The 18,061-nt window shown below is 46.3% G+C and overlaps 1 long non-coding RNA gene across 6 annotated transcripts in view; it reads left to right on the top strand.

Annotated features, from left to right (window-relative positions):
- The first annotated feature begins 1,007 nt into the window (after positions 1-1,007).
- Positions 1,008-18,061, top strand: part of LOC133629607 (uncharacterized) — a 129,816-nt gene continuing 112,762 nt past the window's right edge. For 5 of the 6 annotated variants that reach the window (XR_009821092.1, XR_009821097.1, XR_009821095.1 and 2 more), the window contains exon 1: positions 1,008-1,177. This is a non-coding gene — a long non-coding RNA (uncharacterized LOC133629607). Of the gene's footprint in view, positions 1,178-2,226; positions 2,325-18,061 lie in introns of those variants that run through there. The other variant, XR_009821094.1, reaches the window with a different exon arrangement.

Raw genomic sequence — 18,061 nt, 5'->3', positions numbered from 1 at the left:
CGGAACAGCGGCCTGAGGACCTGCCCGCCCCGTCCGCCCCCCCGCCCGCGGGCCGGCGGCTGCAGGGCGGCGGTGGGGCGCCGGCGGGGTCCAGGGGCTTCTCCGAAACCCTTCCTCTTTTCTTGTCTCATCTTAAGGGGTGCCCGGTTTGTATACGCGGTTTGTACTGTTGCAGCGGCGATATCCCTAGAAACGGCTCCTTCCAGCATCTCTGCGCTACAACCTGCTGCAGAGACCTGGGACGGCGTGACAGGTCAGACCGGGAAACGCTTTCCCCACCGACCCGCTTGAGTTCAAAGGACACGCATCAACCCCGCACAGCCACACTGGCAACATCGCTCCGATCTCCAGCCTCCTCACTCTGACACAAATAAGTTGTTTGAGGTTTTGAGGGGGGGTTGTTTTGTTTTTTCTCGGGGTTTGTTTGTTTTGGTTGGTTTTTTTTGGGAGGGTGTTTTGTTTCGCTTGGTTTTTCTACCGCTTCCAGCATGCGAGACCCGACGCGTACCGGACCCCACACCCTCCAGGAGCGGGCTCCGTTCCCTCTCTGCAAGCTCCCCGGCCGCCAGCGGAGCGAACGGTTATTTCCCTCAGCGATCGGGCGGCGCGAAGAGGAGGGTGGAAAGAAAAACAATCCCAAACCAACCCTTAATGAAGAATAATAATAATAGAACCAGCCAGCGCTGCAACTTGCTTTGACTGTCAAAGCGGAGGGCAGGACGGGAGGCGTGCAGCGGGCAGCCCCCCGCGGAAGGGCGGCGGAGGGTGGCCGCGGGGCTCGCAGCCCCCCGGGACGGCCGAGGGTACCAGCGGGTCCGGCGGCGACGGCGGCGGCGTCACGTGAAAGTCCCCTTTAAGTTTCCATAGAGAGGCCTCCGGGTGTCACATGATGGACATGATATAATGAAACAACACTGTGGGGAGGGAAGCGTTAGGGGAGCCCGGGGCGGCTGGGAGGCGGCGGGGCAGCCGTGCCCCCCGCCCCGGCCCGCCCTCGCCCCGGCCCCGGCCCGCCCGCCGCTCCGCGCTGCCCGCCGCGCCTGCACCTGTCTCAGCGCCCGGGAACGCGGCGGGAGCGCGGTAGCCCCGCTGATGGGGCTGCGTGTGGCACCTTCCCCCGGGGAGGGGAGAAGGAAGAGGAGGAGGAGAGCCGGCGAGGCAGTGGCCGTTCTCGGAGGTAAGTTACCGGCGGGACTCGTGCTGGCGGGGGCTGCCCGCCCGCCCCGGGGGACGCGGGGTGCTGGCGGGGCGAGCGTGCGCGGCGGTCGCGCCATGTTTGCGCGGCAGCGGTGTATGTGTGGGGGGGGTGTGTGTGCGGGGCGTGTGTGCGGGAGAGGGGACACGGGGGGGACACGAGCAGGGGCGCCGCGTGTCCCCGCGGAGCAGCGGGCGTGTGCGCGCCCTCCCGCCCTCCATGTCCGCATTCCAGCTCATGTTGCGCAGATAAAATTCAAACTTGAGGTAAACACAAGCGGCGGGGGGGGGAGGGGTGGGGGGGTGGAGGTGGGGGGGGGTCTGAGGTTGTGGGGGGAAGGAGGGCGGGAGGGAGGCTGGCTCCATCCCGGCTCCCACCTCCCCCTCCCTTCCATGCCGCTTTCCCCTCGCACCCCACCCGCGGTGCCCCCACGCACCTGGCTGCCAGCGACGAGCCCCTGGCCGGTCGCTTCGTAGGGGCTGCCGATGCCGCTTTCCTTCCCGGTGGGGAGGGAGAGGCGGGCGTGCCCCTCATCCCCCTTACCCTGCGCACCCCTGGGAGGAAACGGCAAGTGGGGGACGGGGACTGTGCGCGGCAGGTGCGCGGGCCGGTGTCGCGACATGGCGGGGGGAGTGTGTGTGTGTTTGCCTCTCACGACGTGGGGGAAGGAGCCAAAGTGACAGCCGAGCTGCGACGGGGGTGGGTGGCTAGGGGGGTTGAGGACGGGAGTGCGCCGTGTTGTTTCCCTTGCTGCGTGGGTATCCCAAATCGAGCAAAAATAACAACAGTCCCCCCTAAAATACCCGCCCTCCCTCCCCGCACCCCGACGCCAGCCGGGGCGGGCGGGGGGGGGGCCTCTCCGCATTTCCAAGTGCGTATGGAGAAAACAAGATGCGGCCGTGGGGGGGGGGGGGGAGTGGAAGGCGGGGAGGGCCGGGCCGCGCCGCCGCTCGCCAGCCCGGATCCGTGACACAGGCGGTGCCGCCGGCAGCGGGTATATTTAGCACTTCCCCCCCCCCCCCGCCCTCCGCATGCTCCGCGCCCGGTGCGAGCGAACGAGCACTCGGTGGTGGTTGATCGAAGCGGGCCGACCGGCGAGCGGCCGAGGGCACGGCCTGTCGCCCCACAGGTGGGTGCGGGAGGAGAGAGGAGCCCGGTGCCAGGCGTTCGCCTTCAGGGGAGCGTTGGCGCCATCACCCCCCTCGCCCCGGGGAAGGGCCGCGGGGGTTTGAGGGGCACCGGTGATGCGAGGCGCTGCTCGGGCCGGGGAGGGTGGCCGTGGGGAAGCGGGGTCCGGAGGGTTGGTAGAGCGGTCGTGGCGGGAGAGGGGACGGCTGCTGAGGGCTCTCTGCGTGGCGCACTTCGGGGCTGTCGCGGGAGGGGGTGTGTGCGTGTGCGTTGGGGGGGGTTGTTCCGTGTAGCCATCGCTGCCGCGGGCTGAGCGCGGGGGGCCGCGCGGGAGGCGGGTGTGAAGGCGCGGGGCCTGGACGAGGGGTCTCCGGGCGAGCGGCCTCGCACAGGGCGGGAAGCGCGCGCGACCCCTCGACGCGCGGCAGCGGCCCCCGCCTGGCGCCTCCTCAGCACTGCACCAAGGCGGCGGGACCGCCGGCCACGCCTCCCCCCCGCGCTCCGCGGCCAATCGCCGCGCCGGCTGCGGCCGCCCCCCCCTCGCCCCTCGCGCCCCCCTTTCGCTCCCCCCCACCCCAGCCCCTTCCCTGCGCCCGCCCTTGGCAGGGCGCGAGCGTGGCCCGCGCCCGCCCACCCGCCTGTTTGTTATGGTCGGGGCCACGTGCCGCCGGCTCAGCCGGTCACGCGGCCCGGCCTCGCGCCGCCCCCAGCCGTCGGCCGCCGCTGCCGCCCGGGGACCCGCGGGGCGAGGGCTCCCTGAGGGGAAATGGGGGTGTGAGGGAGGACACACACATACAACGCTCGTCCCGTCCCGCCGGCGGGGTTCGGGTCAGTGAGCGGGCCTGGCTGCCGTTCCGAGCGGGTCTGACGCCCTCCTGCCCGAGGAGAGGTGGCCGGGACCCTCTTGCTTCTCCACCCTCGGGGTCGTGCTGAAGGGAGAGGCCTTGTCGCGTTAAGCCTCCTGCGGGGCCTGACCTTGGCCAGCGAGTGTGTCCGTGGCCGAGCTTTGGCTGCTGGCTCTACCCTCCAGAGAGGGAGGCGTTTCTCTCTGTAGAGAGCTGTTTATGCCCAGCGATATTATTCTTTTCCTTTCCCCCCCCCCCCCTTCCCCTCCCTCGCTGTTATCCTGCAAAAATCACGGCAGTAGCGACGTACCTGCCTAGCCCAGCGTTGTTAAGGCATGCAGCTTTATGTAGGTAACACAGGGGAGCACCGCGAGGATCGTGTTTAGCTATTGGTCTCCTGAGCCTGAAGCTTTGTGCCTATTTATAGGTAGGTTGGGCAATCTTTAGCATGAAGGACTTGTGCAGTGTCCGAATCTGGAGAAGTGACGTATCTTAAAGGATGGAGTTTTGTTTTCGATAAACCTTTGGTTTTGGAAAGAGGATTTTTATGGAAAGCTCTGAAGGAATGATTGTTAATATGCTGTATGGAGAAAGACTAGTGAGTTGAAAGTTGAGAAGCAAAATTCCATGTTTATGCAACTTTTCGGATAGCAGAGCAAGCAGTAAGAGGATACTCGGTTCTAGATCGGTGGCTTTCGGCTTGTAGACCCCAGCCATCATCAACCAGCTTACTCTGGGTCAGTAGGAAGCAGCAGAGGAAAGGACATCAGTTTTCTGTAGGCTTAGGTTCATTATACAGATTTCTGTATGGCTAAAATCCTGGGGCTGAGAAGCTGAAAAAAACTCCCCCAAAACGCTATTCTGGACCACTAAGGTATTTTGGTTGAGAATAAGTAGAGGAGAGGTGAGAAAACAAGATGTATCTTGTGTTTCATTTTGTATGCTCGTGTTGTACTGTTTAAAAAATTGTAAATCAATGTATTTTTAAGAATTACGTAACCATTAATAACATCGTGACTCTCAAATAGCATTATAGAGTTAAATAACAGCAGATGAACGAGAATAGGTCAAGAAGAGATGGTTTTATAACTTCATGATGGGTGCACAGATACTGGAAACTGCCTCGGAGTTGCACTAGCAAGGAGTCTTCTAGTAGTATAGGATTTTAGTGCCCTATAAATAGAGAATTTGAGGAGGAGGATGGAAAGATAAGATTTGCAGTTTTATGCTGGTCATGTCCAGTAAATAGGCAGGGGGAAGTTTATTATGCTTCATGGGCTTTCACTTCACTTCCATCGTAACTTTATTGGTACATTTTTTTTTGCATGTGAAATGCCGAGAGTTTCCGGATACTGATGAGGAGGAAATTTGGCTATAAAGAAAGAGCAGGGTAATGGCTGTGAAATGAGTGGAAGGGTGAAATGACTGGGATGGTAACCATCTGTAGTCAGCATTTGCTGTGGAGAGCCGATGTTTTGTGTTGGGTACCGGGCTCATCTGAAATGGTGTTACCTACAGAAATATGTTTATTCAGCTGGAGTAGTACGCTTGGTTTCTACAGGCACGTCTGCAAATCTTTGTGGTTTTTGTGTAAAAAGAAAAAAAAAAACCCAAACCAAACCCCCAAATCTACCTTAAAATAGGAGGTGAATGGGGAGGAGTTGGTATGTCGGGTATTTGAGACTATCAGGAGCTGCACAGGAACAGAGCATGACAGCGTCTTGGATTTTTGAGTGTACGTGGAATTGCTGGTGGAATTGATGCACCAGGAAATTGCTTTTTCTTCTTTTTGCTGGTGAGATGCAGTTAATGTAAAATGAGCCCTTTGGGTCCTGCATCCCGTTTCTGTTTAATATAACGAAGATCACTTATCTTCTCAGACGGCTAGAGGAGAAAAAAAAAATACCTCATTTTGTAACTTGACTTCACCTTCTCTTTAGTTGTTGTCAGTTCATGACAAGGCACAATGTGTGCTGTACACTGTGTTCTACAGAGCTGTTTTGGTGACGGATACCATATATATGAGGAGGAAAAAAAAGCTATGAAAAACGTTGTGCCAGTTCTCTCTACTTTCTGTAAACTGATTTATTTTTTAAAGAGGTATTCAAAGCTTCATTTTAGGATCTAGTACCTTGTTAAATTTCAGTGGCATAAAGATCAGTGTTTTACTTTAAAAAAAAGTCTGAAAAGGAAGTATCTCAACTAGGGTTGGTATTGTTTTTCTGATAGGAAGTAGTAAAACCTTATTTTTCAGCTTTAATTAAAGGGGAAATAGTGAAGTTGTTTTACAAACGTATTTGCTTGTGCTATTAGTAGCCTACTATCTGGTTAAAATGAAGAGGGCCTCTTGAATCCAGGCTGCATTGGGGTTTTTTAGTTGCTGTAATCACGTGTTTACTCTATTTTTTTTAATGTTTAAAAATGAAAACACAGAGTCATGGTTTTTGTCCTCTCGTATCTAGGATGACTGGCTGATCCTGCCATATTTGCACGCTGCTTTTTCCATAAACATCAAACTCCTTAGAATTATTGATGGTACTAGAGAATGAGCTTGAAAATTCCGTAAAGGGAAAGATTAATTGCAAATGTGAGTGTTGAAATACAAAGTTTAAAAAAAACCCCAAAATAATATCTTCCCAGCAGTTTTAAGTAACTTTGATGATAATTTTAGATCCCGACTGTTGGCTTTCTGAATGACTGGAGATGGAATTAACGGGGCTGCAACTGTTTGTCACAAATTTAAGCATAAACAGTATTTTTAGGAGGGGCTTTAGATGAAAATGCAGTATAAACTCCACCATCCCTTTTCAGCCCTTCAGAATCTCAGCCTACAGATGCAGAGTTGTCCAACAGCAGGACTGGAAATCAGAGATATCTGTGCTGGGTTTTAACCTTACCAAGGTCAGAGATTTCATCCTTTCCCGAATTCCCAGTGTAGGTACCTAACGTTTGCAGGTCCTGATACATGAATTTTCATGATCTGTCTTGAGCAAATGTGTTACACATCCCCAGTATTGTGCTTCCTCACAGACATAAGTCTGGAGATCTCTGACAGACTGACATCTATATAACAAAAATATTAGTTATGATAGTAAAGCAGTCAAGCTGGGAATGTTTTATAAGTTTCTCATTTAAAGTGATGTACATGTCTATTGAAAGGACAATAAAAAGCACTAGTTGTAATAATATGCTTGTTTTAGTTTTAATCAATTTGGACACTGAAGTTTTGCTGTTGACAGCTGTTTATTTTATGAAGGCTGTAGGCTAAGTGTGAGGAGTTTTGTGAACGAGGGGAGATGATACTGCTTGAATTGGCTTTCACAGTAAACTAAATTTCAGTGTAGTGTTACTTGAGAATTACTTTTCCTTAATTATTCCGTTCTGAAGCATTAATGAGATGGTTTTGGTAGTTCTGGCTACGCTAGAAATTTGTTAGTAAAGTATAAACAAAAGAAATTGAGAAACAAATGGTTGAAAGGGCATTTCTGACACCATTTGTAAGCCGTGATTTCAAGGACGCTCCTGTCTTGTTGAAGGAGTAGGTACTCTTGAAGAACAGAAATCGTGCAATTACATGGAAAATCTAACAGAGTTGGTAGATACAGAGATAATAAAGCAGCCATAGTATTTTTTCTGTCCTGTATTTCAAATTCTGACTGTCTTGCCACCAGACCCACGGTGTGCTCACATGTAAAGAACGCTGCCTCATCTTAACAGAGAACTTGTGAAATCCGCGTGCTAGTAATACCGAGATTTTTGGAGGGGGTGTGGGGGGGTTATTTGTGCTTGCTGTCTCACAAATGGGCAGCAGCAGTTAGTTGCCTGGGTAGGAAGAGCAGAATGAGGAGAGGGAAACCAGGTAAACGTCATGCTCTACTAGTAAAACATTTACCTATTTCTACCCCTCCTCTTTGCATACAGGAGGATGATTTGCCTGGACGGTACCCCAAAACGCTGCAATTTGAGTGCAGCTACTGTAGTGCTCAGCTCGAATTAATCCTTCTTCTGTAGTGCTTATTCACTGTGTTGAATGTTGTCTGCAGAACTCCCAACGCAGGTGGAGTGAGTTTGGATCTCTCTGGAAATACATACCTTCAATCTGAGCTAATTCTTTTTCAGCTGTGTTGCTGCCTAGAGTAATTTTGGGAGCTTATGTATTTTCAGAAAAGAAAGATGGGTTTTTTGGTACTCGTTTAGGAACACTGGGTATGGAATATTCAGGAAATGGGCTAATTTAAATAATATCTAAATTATATTCAAGTTACTGAATTTTAGAGTAACCATAAGAGCTTCTGCAAAAAATAGAGTTGTGAAATGAGGGGAGATACTGGCTCCATAAATTACAGTGTGCAGAAGAAATAAGGTAGAGTCAACTGATATTCAAATTTTAGCTTATTCAGGGAAGAAAAACCTAAAACCCAAGCAATTCCTCTGTTTGATCGTGGTTACTATTGATAACAGCAAAATGGGATGTTTCTCTGTGCCAGGGTGGTCGGTGGTGTTTCACCCAGAAGAGACGGGTTTGAAGCTGAAGGTATCTTCGTGTTTGATTACTGGAACTTGGGGAATTTCTAGTTACCTGCTGAGTGTAAGCAGGCGTGAAGTCTCCTGGGAAGGAAAAGATGCATCTAGCCGGAGTGTTTACTTCCAGCAGGAGGAGAAACAGGATACTTCTGTAAACTGAAAGCACCGTTCATGTGTTTAACGAGGTGTGGTTGCTGTATCATTGCGAGCTCTGCAGTCCAGCATTTTTAGTGCCAGCCTCTCCCCCCCCCCCCCCCCCTTTTTTTTTTAAACACAACTTCAAATGTTAATCTTTTAACATCTGCTGTGTATTGCTGTATCATCGGTAGTTCTTGGGAGATTGTAATATTCTGATGACTGTGAGCTCATTTCAATGTCCCAGGGTCCGGGTGCCATAGGGGGTTATGTTTATCCTATAGATAGGGAACAGGATTTCCGAGCTGTGAAACGCAAGAGCTGTGGGTTTGGTTTTTTCTTCCTCATGGCAAGGCGTACGTATAGAAAACAGGTATATTAGAGCAGCCCGACTGGAGCAGCGGTGTGAGATCCTGCAGCGTGCGGCACGGCTCGCGTCCCGAGGCGGATGCGAGTGGTTTCCTGACCGTACGGGGTATCGCGCTCATGTCGCAGAGGCCGATGTCGGGACGCGGCTGTCGTTGCCCTCTGCCGGGGAGAGGCCGCAGCGCTGCTGTGCTGGCTCTCGGATGGTGGGTCCCCTCCTCCCTTGTCACTCTGGCTTCTTCGTCAGCTCGAGTTCAGAGATGTCGTCTTGCTTCCAGAGCTGTAGCAGTCGCCCCTATTCAAGCCAGATGGTCGGTTTCCTCCTCTTTCCTTCTTATCTATGTCCATGTTCAGCGAAGCCTGGAGTTGTTTGTATAAACAGAAAGCAAAGCAAAGGATCTGGTGTTACGGGACCTGCTGCTTCGCCAAACATTATCGTCCTGGAGCCACGGCTAACTCTGGTAGCTTCGATGAGAACTGTATACCTTTCCTATTAAAAAGGGAAATAAAACAGCTTTAATCTTTGGATTCTTAGCCCTGCCAGTTTTTGATAGTCCATAAACCAATACTGACCTAGAAATCAGCATTTTGAACGTAAAAGACACTTAAATTTGAATAATGTTCACGTAGTGTGGAACAGGAATGAGATCGGACCAGTGCAGTACGTGTGGTTTCACTAACACCTTTCTGCTCTTTTGATAAGCCTACAGCATAACACAACTGTTTGGGGGTTGTGGGGTTTTTGTAGTTGTTGGTTTGGTTTTGTTTCTATTTTATGTTGGGTTTTGTTGGGTTTTTTGTTTACTTGTGGTTTAGGAAAATGCCTTCCTTTTGGATTTTCAGGAAATGGCAGTTTTCATATGTTACTGGTGTTAAGGTTAAAGAGTTAAGAAAGGCAGAGCTCTGACGTACTACTGCAGTAGGAGTTTTTCCTGTCTTCCTTGTTACTGGGATTGCTGACTTCTATGGGCAAATCCTTGCTGAATATTGGAGAGAGAAGTTAGAGATAATGACTGGGGAGAAGTAAAGCTGAATTACTCAAAAGCAGTGTGACTTCTTTAATGAATGAGTGACACTTACAAGCAGCAACAATTTGTACTACTGTCCAAAATTGTGTAATATAGTGGGGGAAAAAAAATGCTGGTGGAAATGTTTGTTAGGCTAATCTGGGCCCCTAGCATTGTGGGAGAGAAGCATCTTTTAGAGCAATCTTCCTGTAACAGAGGCGTGGAAAATAGATTGTCACAGGCAGCCTGGGTCGCAGGACCTGGTCCCTCCACTACTGGAAGCAAACATGGAGTATGGTTCCTGTAACAGTTTTCAAGCTCTGAACTTCAGACTCTCACCACCTCTCTCAAAAGGCTGCTTCACTGTCTGATTACACTGAATTTCAGAAATCTGTTTTTTCAAGTCTAGAACAAAGGTGGTTCACAGACAGCACTAATATTCATTTGTGATACAAATAATCTCCTTTAAATGCCTCTTTCTTGTTTTGTTTTGCACATGCTGCATCTGCACAAAGCAGTTATGTTCATTTATAGCCCTTATTTTGTTCTGAACCAGCAGTTCTTAACTTTTTCATGCCCTTCCCCTTTTTCAGGATGTGTTGCATGCTCCTGTAGTTTAAAGACCACCGGTGTAAAAAACAAGCCCTACTAGTCTTTTTGTGTAAAGCAAACTTTGTTTTCTTGTTGGTGAAGTTACTTTTGAGGAGGTTTATGTAAAGTTGTTCTCCTAGTTACTAGATCAGGTAAATATTATAAATACAATGTGTCATATTTAATACTGTCCTGGTCATAGGGGTGTAGGATATATCTGGTTGTATTTATCTCTTTAGTTGATGTTTTCCTTTGAATTTACAAAGTACGTGTATTATCATGAACAGGTTTAATTCTGTTCCAGATGCTGTGGGCAGATACAGTAATGTGTCTTCTGGCAGTTTGTTACAAGATGTTAACATGAAAAAAATGGCTTTACCCAAAGTAAATGAGGTCTGCTTTGAAGAACAGGTCTGCGGTGTGTGTGCAGTTCCTAATAGACAAGGACTGTAAATGTATTTGTTTTCTTGTTCTGCTATCCTGACTGGATTAAAGCTGGAAGTCAGCTCCGAGACTTTCAGATGCAGTCTCTTTGGTAGCAATGTCAACATTAATTATTATATACCTCTAATGTTACCACATAAACTGGCATCTCTTCTAGCCTGCAAAGTTTATCCTGGGTAAACTCTCCTCAGCTTATTTAATTTTCATGTTTGAGCTGTGAATCTTTGCAAAGACCTTAACCAATGGTGTTAACTGTTCATTGTTCATTTTAGCACTCTGGGCAGAAATGCATAAAGGCTTTGGAAGAGGCTGCAGCAGTTCTTTCTCACTTCAGGATTTTTCAGTTCATCCCATTTTTGAAGAATTCCTTTATGGTTGTGCCTGCTATCATTATCTGTACTGAGTCTTTAGTCTGCTGCTGCCTTGCAGGATATAAAAATAGGGGTGAATAAGTCTGTCCTCTTCCTGCAGGTGGCATTCATGATTCCTCTGTTTTCTTCAGTTGTTTTTCTGTGTTTCCTGCAGCAAAAAGAGACATTGCCTGTTTGCTAAGTGCCTGGTTATCTTTCTGGTTTGGTGGTTCTGGGAGTTTTAAAGAAAGGATCAACAAGAGAGTAGAAATTCAGGCAAGGAAGGGCAGCAATAGGTAGGTCCTCTTCATCCACTCTGTCCTGGTTGTGTGTCGTGGGGCCCTGCGTGGTATTGTGTGCTATTAGTGTCACCAAGTTCAGCCACGGTCAGATTCTAAGGTAGCTGTCAATTGGAACTGGTGTTTTCTACTCTTCCTGCCTCTTGTTGCCGCCAAGTATTCAAAGCATAAAGATGAGTGGAAAATCCATCTTATACTCTTTGTAGAGTTTAAGGTGGTCCTGTGGATTACAGCTGTGTGGTTCATAAAAGATCTGGGTGAGGAAGGGAAAACATACTTGTTTTTCTATAGACCAAGGCCTGTAAGGTGTATGTTTCCCTGGCATCTCCTCTGTGCATACTAGATGGATGGATATTCTTGAGGTACTTGCTTTTCAGCCTGACTTTGTAGCAGCATTTCCTACTGAACTGACTTCAGAATCTAATTTTGCCTACTAACATTATATGTTTGAAATGGGTGAAGGTGGTAAAATCGTGGGGTTTTCTCAGCTAATGGGTGCTCAGCTGACCCCTCCACTTCCACATTCTGTGCCTCTCAAGGGTTCTCTTAAATAATATTTGTATTCATAGTACCATGTACTGCTGAATCCCTCCTGTGGTTTATAAGAGCATATTTAAGTATTACATTATGTTAACCAGCTTCACTGATAGCTCAGGATTCAAGCTGCTTGTTATTTGCAGTTCTTCTGCTAAGTTCTTCATCTCCTGTGAGTATTGCAAATAACTGCTATGGGGACTGCAGAGAAAAAGGATCCTTGTCTTCTCACAGCCTGGGCAGCATGGACAGGAATTCCCCAGTGCTGCAGGGGAAGGGGCTTGCTCAAACTGTCCTGAGATTAACATCCACAGTAAGGTTGTCTTATGGGGGGATTCGGTATCTGTGGATCAGTATCACGAACAAAGAGGGTACAGCAGAGGAGGCAGCAAGGGAGTGGCGCCTGTGGGCAGCAGTTCCTGAAGGAGGACTGAAAGCATAGAAGCACAGAAACCTGAATTAGATAAGATTAAAAGTCAGAGACTCTGAAATAGAGACAGATGACCAACACAGGGAGATGAGAATAGGTGAGGTTCTCTTCCAGCAAAGCTTAATATAAAAAGTCAAAGATAAATGTTTCCTCTGTACACAAAAATCAGATTTGAACAATTGATACAGCTTGTCTATATTTCATTTGCTTCTTAGTAATTCATGTTCTTATGACATACTATTATGTACTTTTGCTAACTTAAGAGGGCATCAATTGAATTTTATAGGCACTTTATTATATTACCTGTTTCATGTGTGAGGAAGATAGCAGTGTATCCACATAGGAAGGTGTGCCATCCGCAACTCGGCTGCAGGACAAGAAAGCAGTATTTGAAGCTCTCACGTATGTTCCTACGTGTTGAGTTTCTGCTTGGATCTTCAATAATCCCAACAACTGGATGTGTTTGCTGGTCATCTGCTTGCTGCCCTTTCTTACACATGCCGGTGTTTGACCTGTTGCTGTAAAATACAGGAGGCTTGGTGCCCTTTTGTGAAAGAACCATGGAATTGATGGATTCACTTCAGAGATGTCAGGTGCCTGAAGCGCTGGTGCAGAAGCTAGTTCAGGAATAAAACAGGAATCTTAAGTTTAGATTTTATGGTAAGATACGTCATCGTGCTACCACTAGATTAATGTGTTGGCCCAGGATAAAGCTGGCTTTTGAAGAGCTTATCTTTAAATGTTTAAAAATCTGTTCTTATGTTTTACCATAAACTGATGTGGTCCAGCAGTCATCTGGCTCACATACTGGAAATATTTTGTTTCTCTTTTTACATGACTCATTACCGTGCATTTGTAGCTATGGTTATTTTCTCTTAGAGGATTTGTTCTGCCCTTTAATTATCATGATTTGGGGCACTCAGGTTTGACTTATTACCAATGTAGAAATTCCTCCGGGACTGCTAGCTCCTAAATAAACCTTTTAGGCTGTGTGCCCATAAAATTACCAGTTGCCTTATTACTTCTGCCATTAGTCTAAATTAGGACTTCAGTGAGATTGCACTGCCCCACTGCATGTGTGAATCTTAGAACTTAGATGACAAAGTGTTGCTTACAGTGTGTTTGGGGTTTAGCTGCTTGAGGTGCTCTGACTTGCTCAGTAGCAGTGGCATGTATTTAGAGTGATGGAATAAAAATTCAACTACCATATCAGATGTTACTACTGATAATTTGGACTCCACGTAGCTTGAAAATATCATGAAGAATCATTGCCATTATGTGCTTGTTCTCACTAAGATGTTCCATTAATAAGTAGGGATTGCTTCCTTTTCTTCTCACGTTAAGTATTTTCTTCTGTTTTCTGTAAGATGTTTATTTTCAGTGATAAAATCAGATATTCTGATTTTAGGAGAAGGTGGAATGTGCTTTCTGAAGCATTGCATTTCAGTTTTTGGCCATTGTTTTATTGCTGAAGGGGTCAATTTAGATAGCAGAACTTTTGATTGGATCGAGTTTGTTCGTTATTAATTCAGTTTCTCAGAATTCTTTTTTCTTACCTTGATTTGTTGGTTTAAGACACTGCTGATGGTGTTTGTGGTACTACTGCAGAATTACTGGGAACTTAAGAATATTGAGCTGGAAAAGGCTTCCTAGGTTTCTTAGTCTTGTCACTTGGTATAGGAAGCCTGGTACTGTGTAATTGCTATATAATTTGTGCTTGAATCAAACTCTGTCTTAATTTTTTTCAACTTCTATTATTAGAGTTAGAAGAAAGATTCTAACCATCAGAGTATTCAGGATCTTCAGAGTCCTAATGTTTTGAAGGGCCATTTCATACCCTTTAAAAAATTATAATTGCAGGTTTGGTCTTGTGCAGCACTATTGGCTCATATTTATTCCTCTAATCCTTTTATGACCAGGACTTATATCATTTATTACCTCTTCAGTCAAATAAACAAACCAAACTTTTAGTTTGTGTTTGCAGTATTGGTTTTTGCATTCTTCTCATCACCCTAAATTGTGCTTGTTCAGACACGAGCTGGGTTTGCACCTTGGTTTCCATGTTCCCCACACTATTAAAACAGCATGGGACACAGTGTCCTGTAGCATCTTGTAATAACCTCCAAAACATCTGAAGTCTGTGGTGAGTTAGCTTGCTGTGCTGGGCTTTGATGTGTAGTGCAGTTGGAATCGTTCATCAAAGCAGAAGCATGGTTTAAGAAACTATTCTTAATCATCTTGCTGCTGTTTGCTGCTGCTCTGCAGCTGAGGCTGCATGAAATGACTACTTGCATCGTCCTCCATTTCCTGCCTCAGAAACTTCGTGGTCCTGCCTTTCATTTTGGAACTGGTGCTGTTGTGTCATTTCCCAGCTGAGACCAGAACGAAGGCTGCAGATGCTTCTTCTCTTCGCTTCATTCGTCTGATTGTTGCAGTTGAACACTTCAACATAAACCACTGAAGGAACAGAGAATAACAACACAGCTCCATGCAGGCAGGCACCCGTCGTTGCTGGGAGGGAACAAGAACAAGCAACCACTTTCTCTCCATTTATACCGGTGCTCCACTTGCTTTTTTTCTACTCATGGTCTAGAGTGAATCCTTTGGCTGCTGTCACTATTCTTGGCTGAGAAATTGTAATTCTTAGCCTAAGGCCACTGCTGGTGTTCAGATATTGTTGTTCTTTTTTTAAAAAAACTTAGGGTGAAATGGACCAGATCTGTGCATTCTGGTGAGCACTGAGCTCTCAGTTGACAGGTAGAGATTACCATCTGTTGCCATTTGTGCTAGAAAAAGTGCCTTTCTTTTCCTGCTTGAGTCTGAAACCACCTATCTTTAACAGGACAAACACAATAATTAGATTAATTTTTCAGGCAGCCATACATTTGGGTCACAGTTGCTTTATTTCATAGGTATGTCACCGGTGAGCAGTGATCACTTTATTATGGGCTAGTCTTTCTTCTCCTTCATAGTTTCCAAATTAAAGAGCTGTTTACTTGATGGGAATACATGTGTTATACCCAGCTGTATCACCATGCCTTTTCTGCTGTTGAAGTAGATCCCACTTCTACTATTCAAGTCTAAGGTTATCCTGTTCTTTTTGTACAGTATCCTGGTTCTCCTTTCTTAACCCATTTGTATCAAAAACCATCAACAAAAGACAGGATTACTAACCAAAAAAACCATCAAAACTAGTCCCTAAACCTAACTGATAAATTTGTAATTCTGAGCATCTAAACCTATCCATCAGCAAAGACGATGAATGGGACATGTGGAGATCTTAGTGCAGTCTATTCAGTGAAAAAAAGTTGCATTTTTGTCTCTTCTCTTTTAACAAGATTGAAACATGTCCCAGAATGTATTGGTGGATTTACAAGGAGCATGTAGATAGTTCACTTCTCCATGAAGGCCTGGCAGCATACTCAGAGCTGTTGTTGAACTCAGTGAAATAAATCAGAGGGAGAAGCTGCAGATGTGAGCATAGAGAAAGGCAGTAATTTCTTTTAACCAGTGATAGAAAAGCTGATATAAGAGTGATTAGTTTTTTATATTGGTTTGGTAGAAATAGAGAAGGCTTCAGATCTGAATGTCTGGATAAATACGCTAATGAAGAAACAATATAAAGAATGGACTGAGTCTGCTTGAAAAGATGAGAAGATAAAGAGAACTTCTAAGCTGCCTTAAGACATGTCAAACTGATGGATAAATATAAAAAGATTCTTCAATCATTCCAATAAAAAAGCCAGCATGGGGCGACAGAAATGGCACTGTGCTTTAACTTTTGGCCCAGTCCTTTGTACAGATGTGGGGAAAAAGCAAGCTGAGTAATGGGCATGGTGGTTTAGGAACAGGGCAGATGTAAAATTGGATGATGGAGAAGCACTGAGGTCCAGGTGAACTGATAAGCTCCTAAGAAAACAAGACTTGGACAGGTACATACATTATGGCTTTGGTAACCTTCTGAAATCTGAGGAGAGAGTGAGATGTGTTTTATGTTCTTCATCATGTATTCAATTAGCTTATCAAAGGTAAATTAGGCTAGAGTACCCTGACACCATCTCTGGTAAGATTTGCTTCTTCGAAAGTCACTGTTTCCCTGGTCTTTGGTCAAGGGCTTGATAGGAGTCTGTGTAGAAAAATCTCATTTAAGATGTACAAGAAAAATATGTTTTTTCCAAGCAGAGTTGTAACCTTGGTGACTAGCCAAGAAGTAGTGTAATGTAAGTGAAATGTAAGTAAAGGAATGGGGACAATTGTTAGAGAATACAAGGTTTTTTTGATGATTGGCTTACATGTGAAGGGTAACCAAGCATCTGCCTGTTAGGGCTTTGCACAATAGACTAAAGATTAAAATATTCTTTAAAATAATGTTGGGTTATTGTACTGCAGAGATTTAAGGTTTTGCTGCTCTGAATGGTACCAATGCTGCATTTCAAACCTGTAAAAACCCTATTCCTTTCATCTACAGTTTGGCTTTTTGTAATAAGGAAGCACGGAGTTAATAAGTGAATGTTAAAAGAAAGTGGTAGCAAGAAATATTGTTCTCTTTCATTTGGTAATGGTGTAGTGTTTATAAGAAGCTGTGAGGTCACTGGCTTCCGGTATCAGCCACTTCCTGAAAACCTTGTTTTACTTGGTAAATCTAAAAATGTATTTCTTAGAAAAAGTCATCTGTGTTTTGTTTTCTCTTCTTTTGCTTTTAGCTGTCCACCGTTTGTTTCTGCTCCAGAGCTTGCATACCAGTGCAGAATAGTGATACCTTGTGATGGAGAGTAATGTAGCAGAGGGCACAAGCTCTGCTGGAGAAGGTACTGCAAAGAAATATAGTGCACAAAACCTGTTGCAGTCAGTGGTGGCAAGGAAACAACTTAAGCACAGGGCTGTGTTCAGTGTTGGGCCTCTCACTCACTGCCACAGGGACACTGAGGGGCTGGAGCACAAGTGCTGTGAGGAGCAGCTGAGGGAATGGGGATATTCAGCCTGGAGAAGCGTAGGTCTTCTTGTTCTTGCTAACTCCCTGATGGGTGGTTGTGGCCTTGGGTGGGTCAATCTTTTCTCCCAAATCACAAGCAACAAGGCAAGAGGAAATAGTCATGAGTTGCACTAGAGGAGATTTAGATTAGATATTAGGAAAAATATTTTCAATAAAAGGCTTGTCAAGCATTGGAACAGGCTGCTCAGAGAAGTGATTGAGTCACCATCCTTAGTGCTTAAAAGACTCGTGGACATGGCACTGAGGGACATGATTTACTGATGGCCGTGGCAGTGCTGGGTTAACAGTCGGACTCAAGCATCTTTTCCAACCTAAATGATTCTATGATTTTATTCTTTGTATACTAGTTAAAATTTCTCAGTTTTCGTATGCAACGTTCTCCTGTGGTCAGTGTCTTTGAAACTTACATGTTTTGGATGTAGCTGTCAAGGATTTGGCAGTAAAAAGAAACAAACATACATACAGATACCTCTGAAGAAGGAAAAAAGCAGCCAAACCTGATTACTAATTTGATCAATGTAGAAAATATTTTTTGTTTGTGTAACATTATTAATTATAATATACAAGAGATCATTTCCACCCAAAATGTCTGGTTTACAGTGTGGAAATAGTCATCATAAAGTCCAAGAATGGTGTGGATTGGAAGGGAACTTAACATTCATTTAGTCCAACCTCTCTGCCATGGGCAGGGACACCTTTCAGTAGACCGTGTTGCTTAGAGCCCCCTCCAGCCTGGCCTTGAACACTTTCATGGATGGGGCAGCAACAGCTTCTCTGGGCTGTGCCAGTGCCTTACCGCCATCACAGGGAAGAAATTCTTCCCACTATCTCATCTAGATCTCCCCTCTTTCAGTTTGAAGTCCCTTGTCTATCGCTACATACCTTTGTTTTCAGCCTCTTTAGGGGCTGGAAGGTTACTATAAGGTCTCCCCAGAACCTCCTCTTCTCCATGTTGAACAACCTTAGCTCTCTCAACCTGACTCCATAGGAGAAGTGCTCCAGCTCCCTGTGGCTTCCTCTGGACTCATTCCAACAGATCCAGGTCCTTCTTGGGAGCCCCATAGCTGAACACAACACTGCAGATGGGATCTCACCAGCGTGGCATAGAGGGCGAGAATCCCCTCCGTTGTCCCACTGTCCACGCTCCTTGTGATGCAGCCCAGGATACAGTTGGCTTTCTGGGTTGCAAATGCACATTGCCATGTCATGTTGAGCTTCTT

The sequence above is a fragment of the Colius striatus genome, chromosome 1 (genome assembly GCF_028858725.1).
Source record: "Colius striatus isolate bColStr4 chromosome 1, bColStr4.1.hap1, whole genome shotgun sequence".
Classification (NCBI taxonomy): Eukaryota; Metazoa; Chordata; class Aves; order Coliiformes; family Coliidae; genus Colius; species Colius striatus.
Note: the sequence above shows the minus strand (reverse complement) of the source record. Positions and strands in the feature narration are given on the sequence as shown.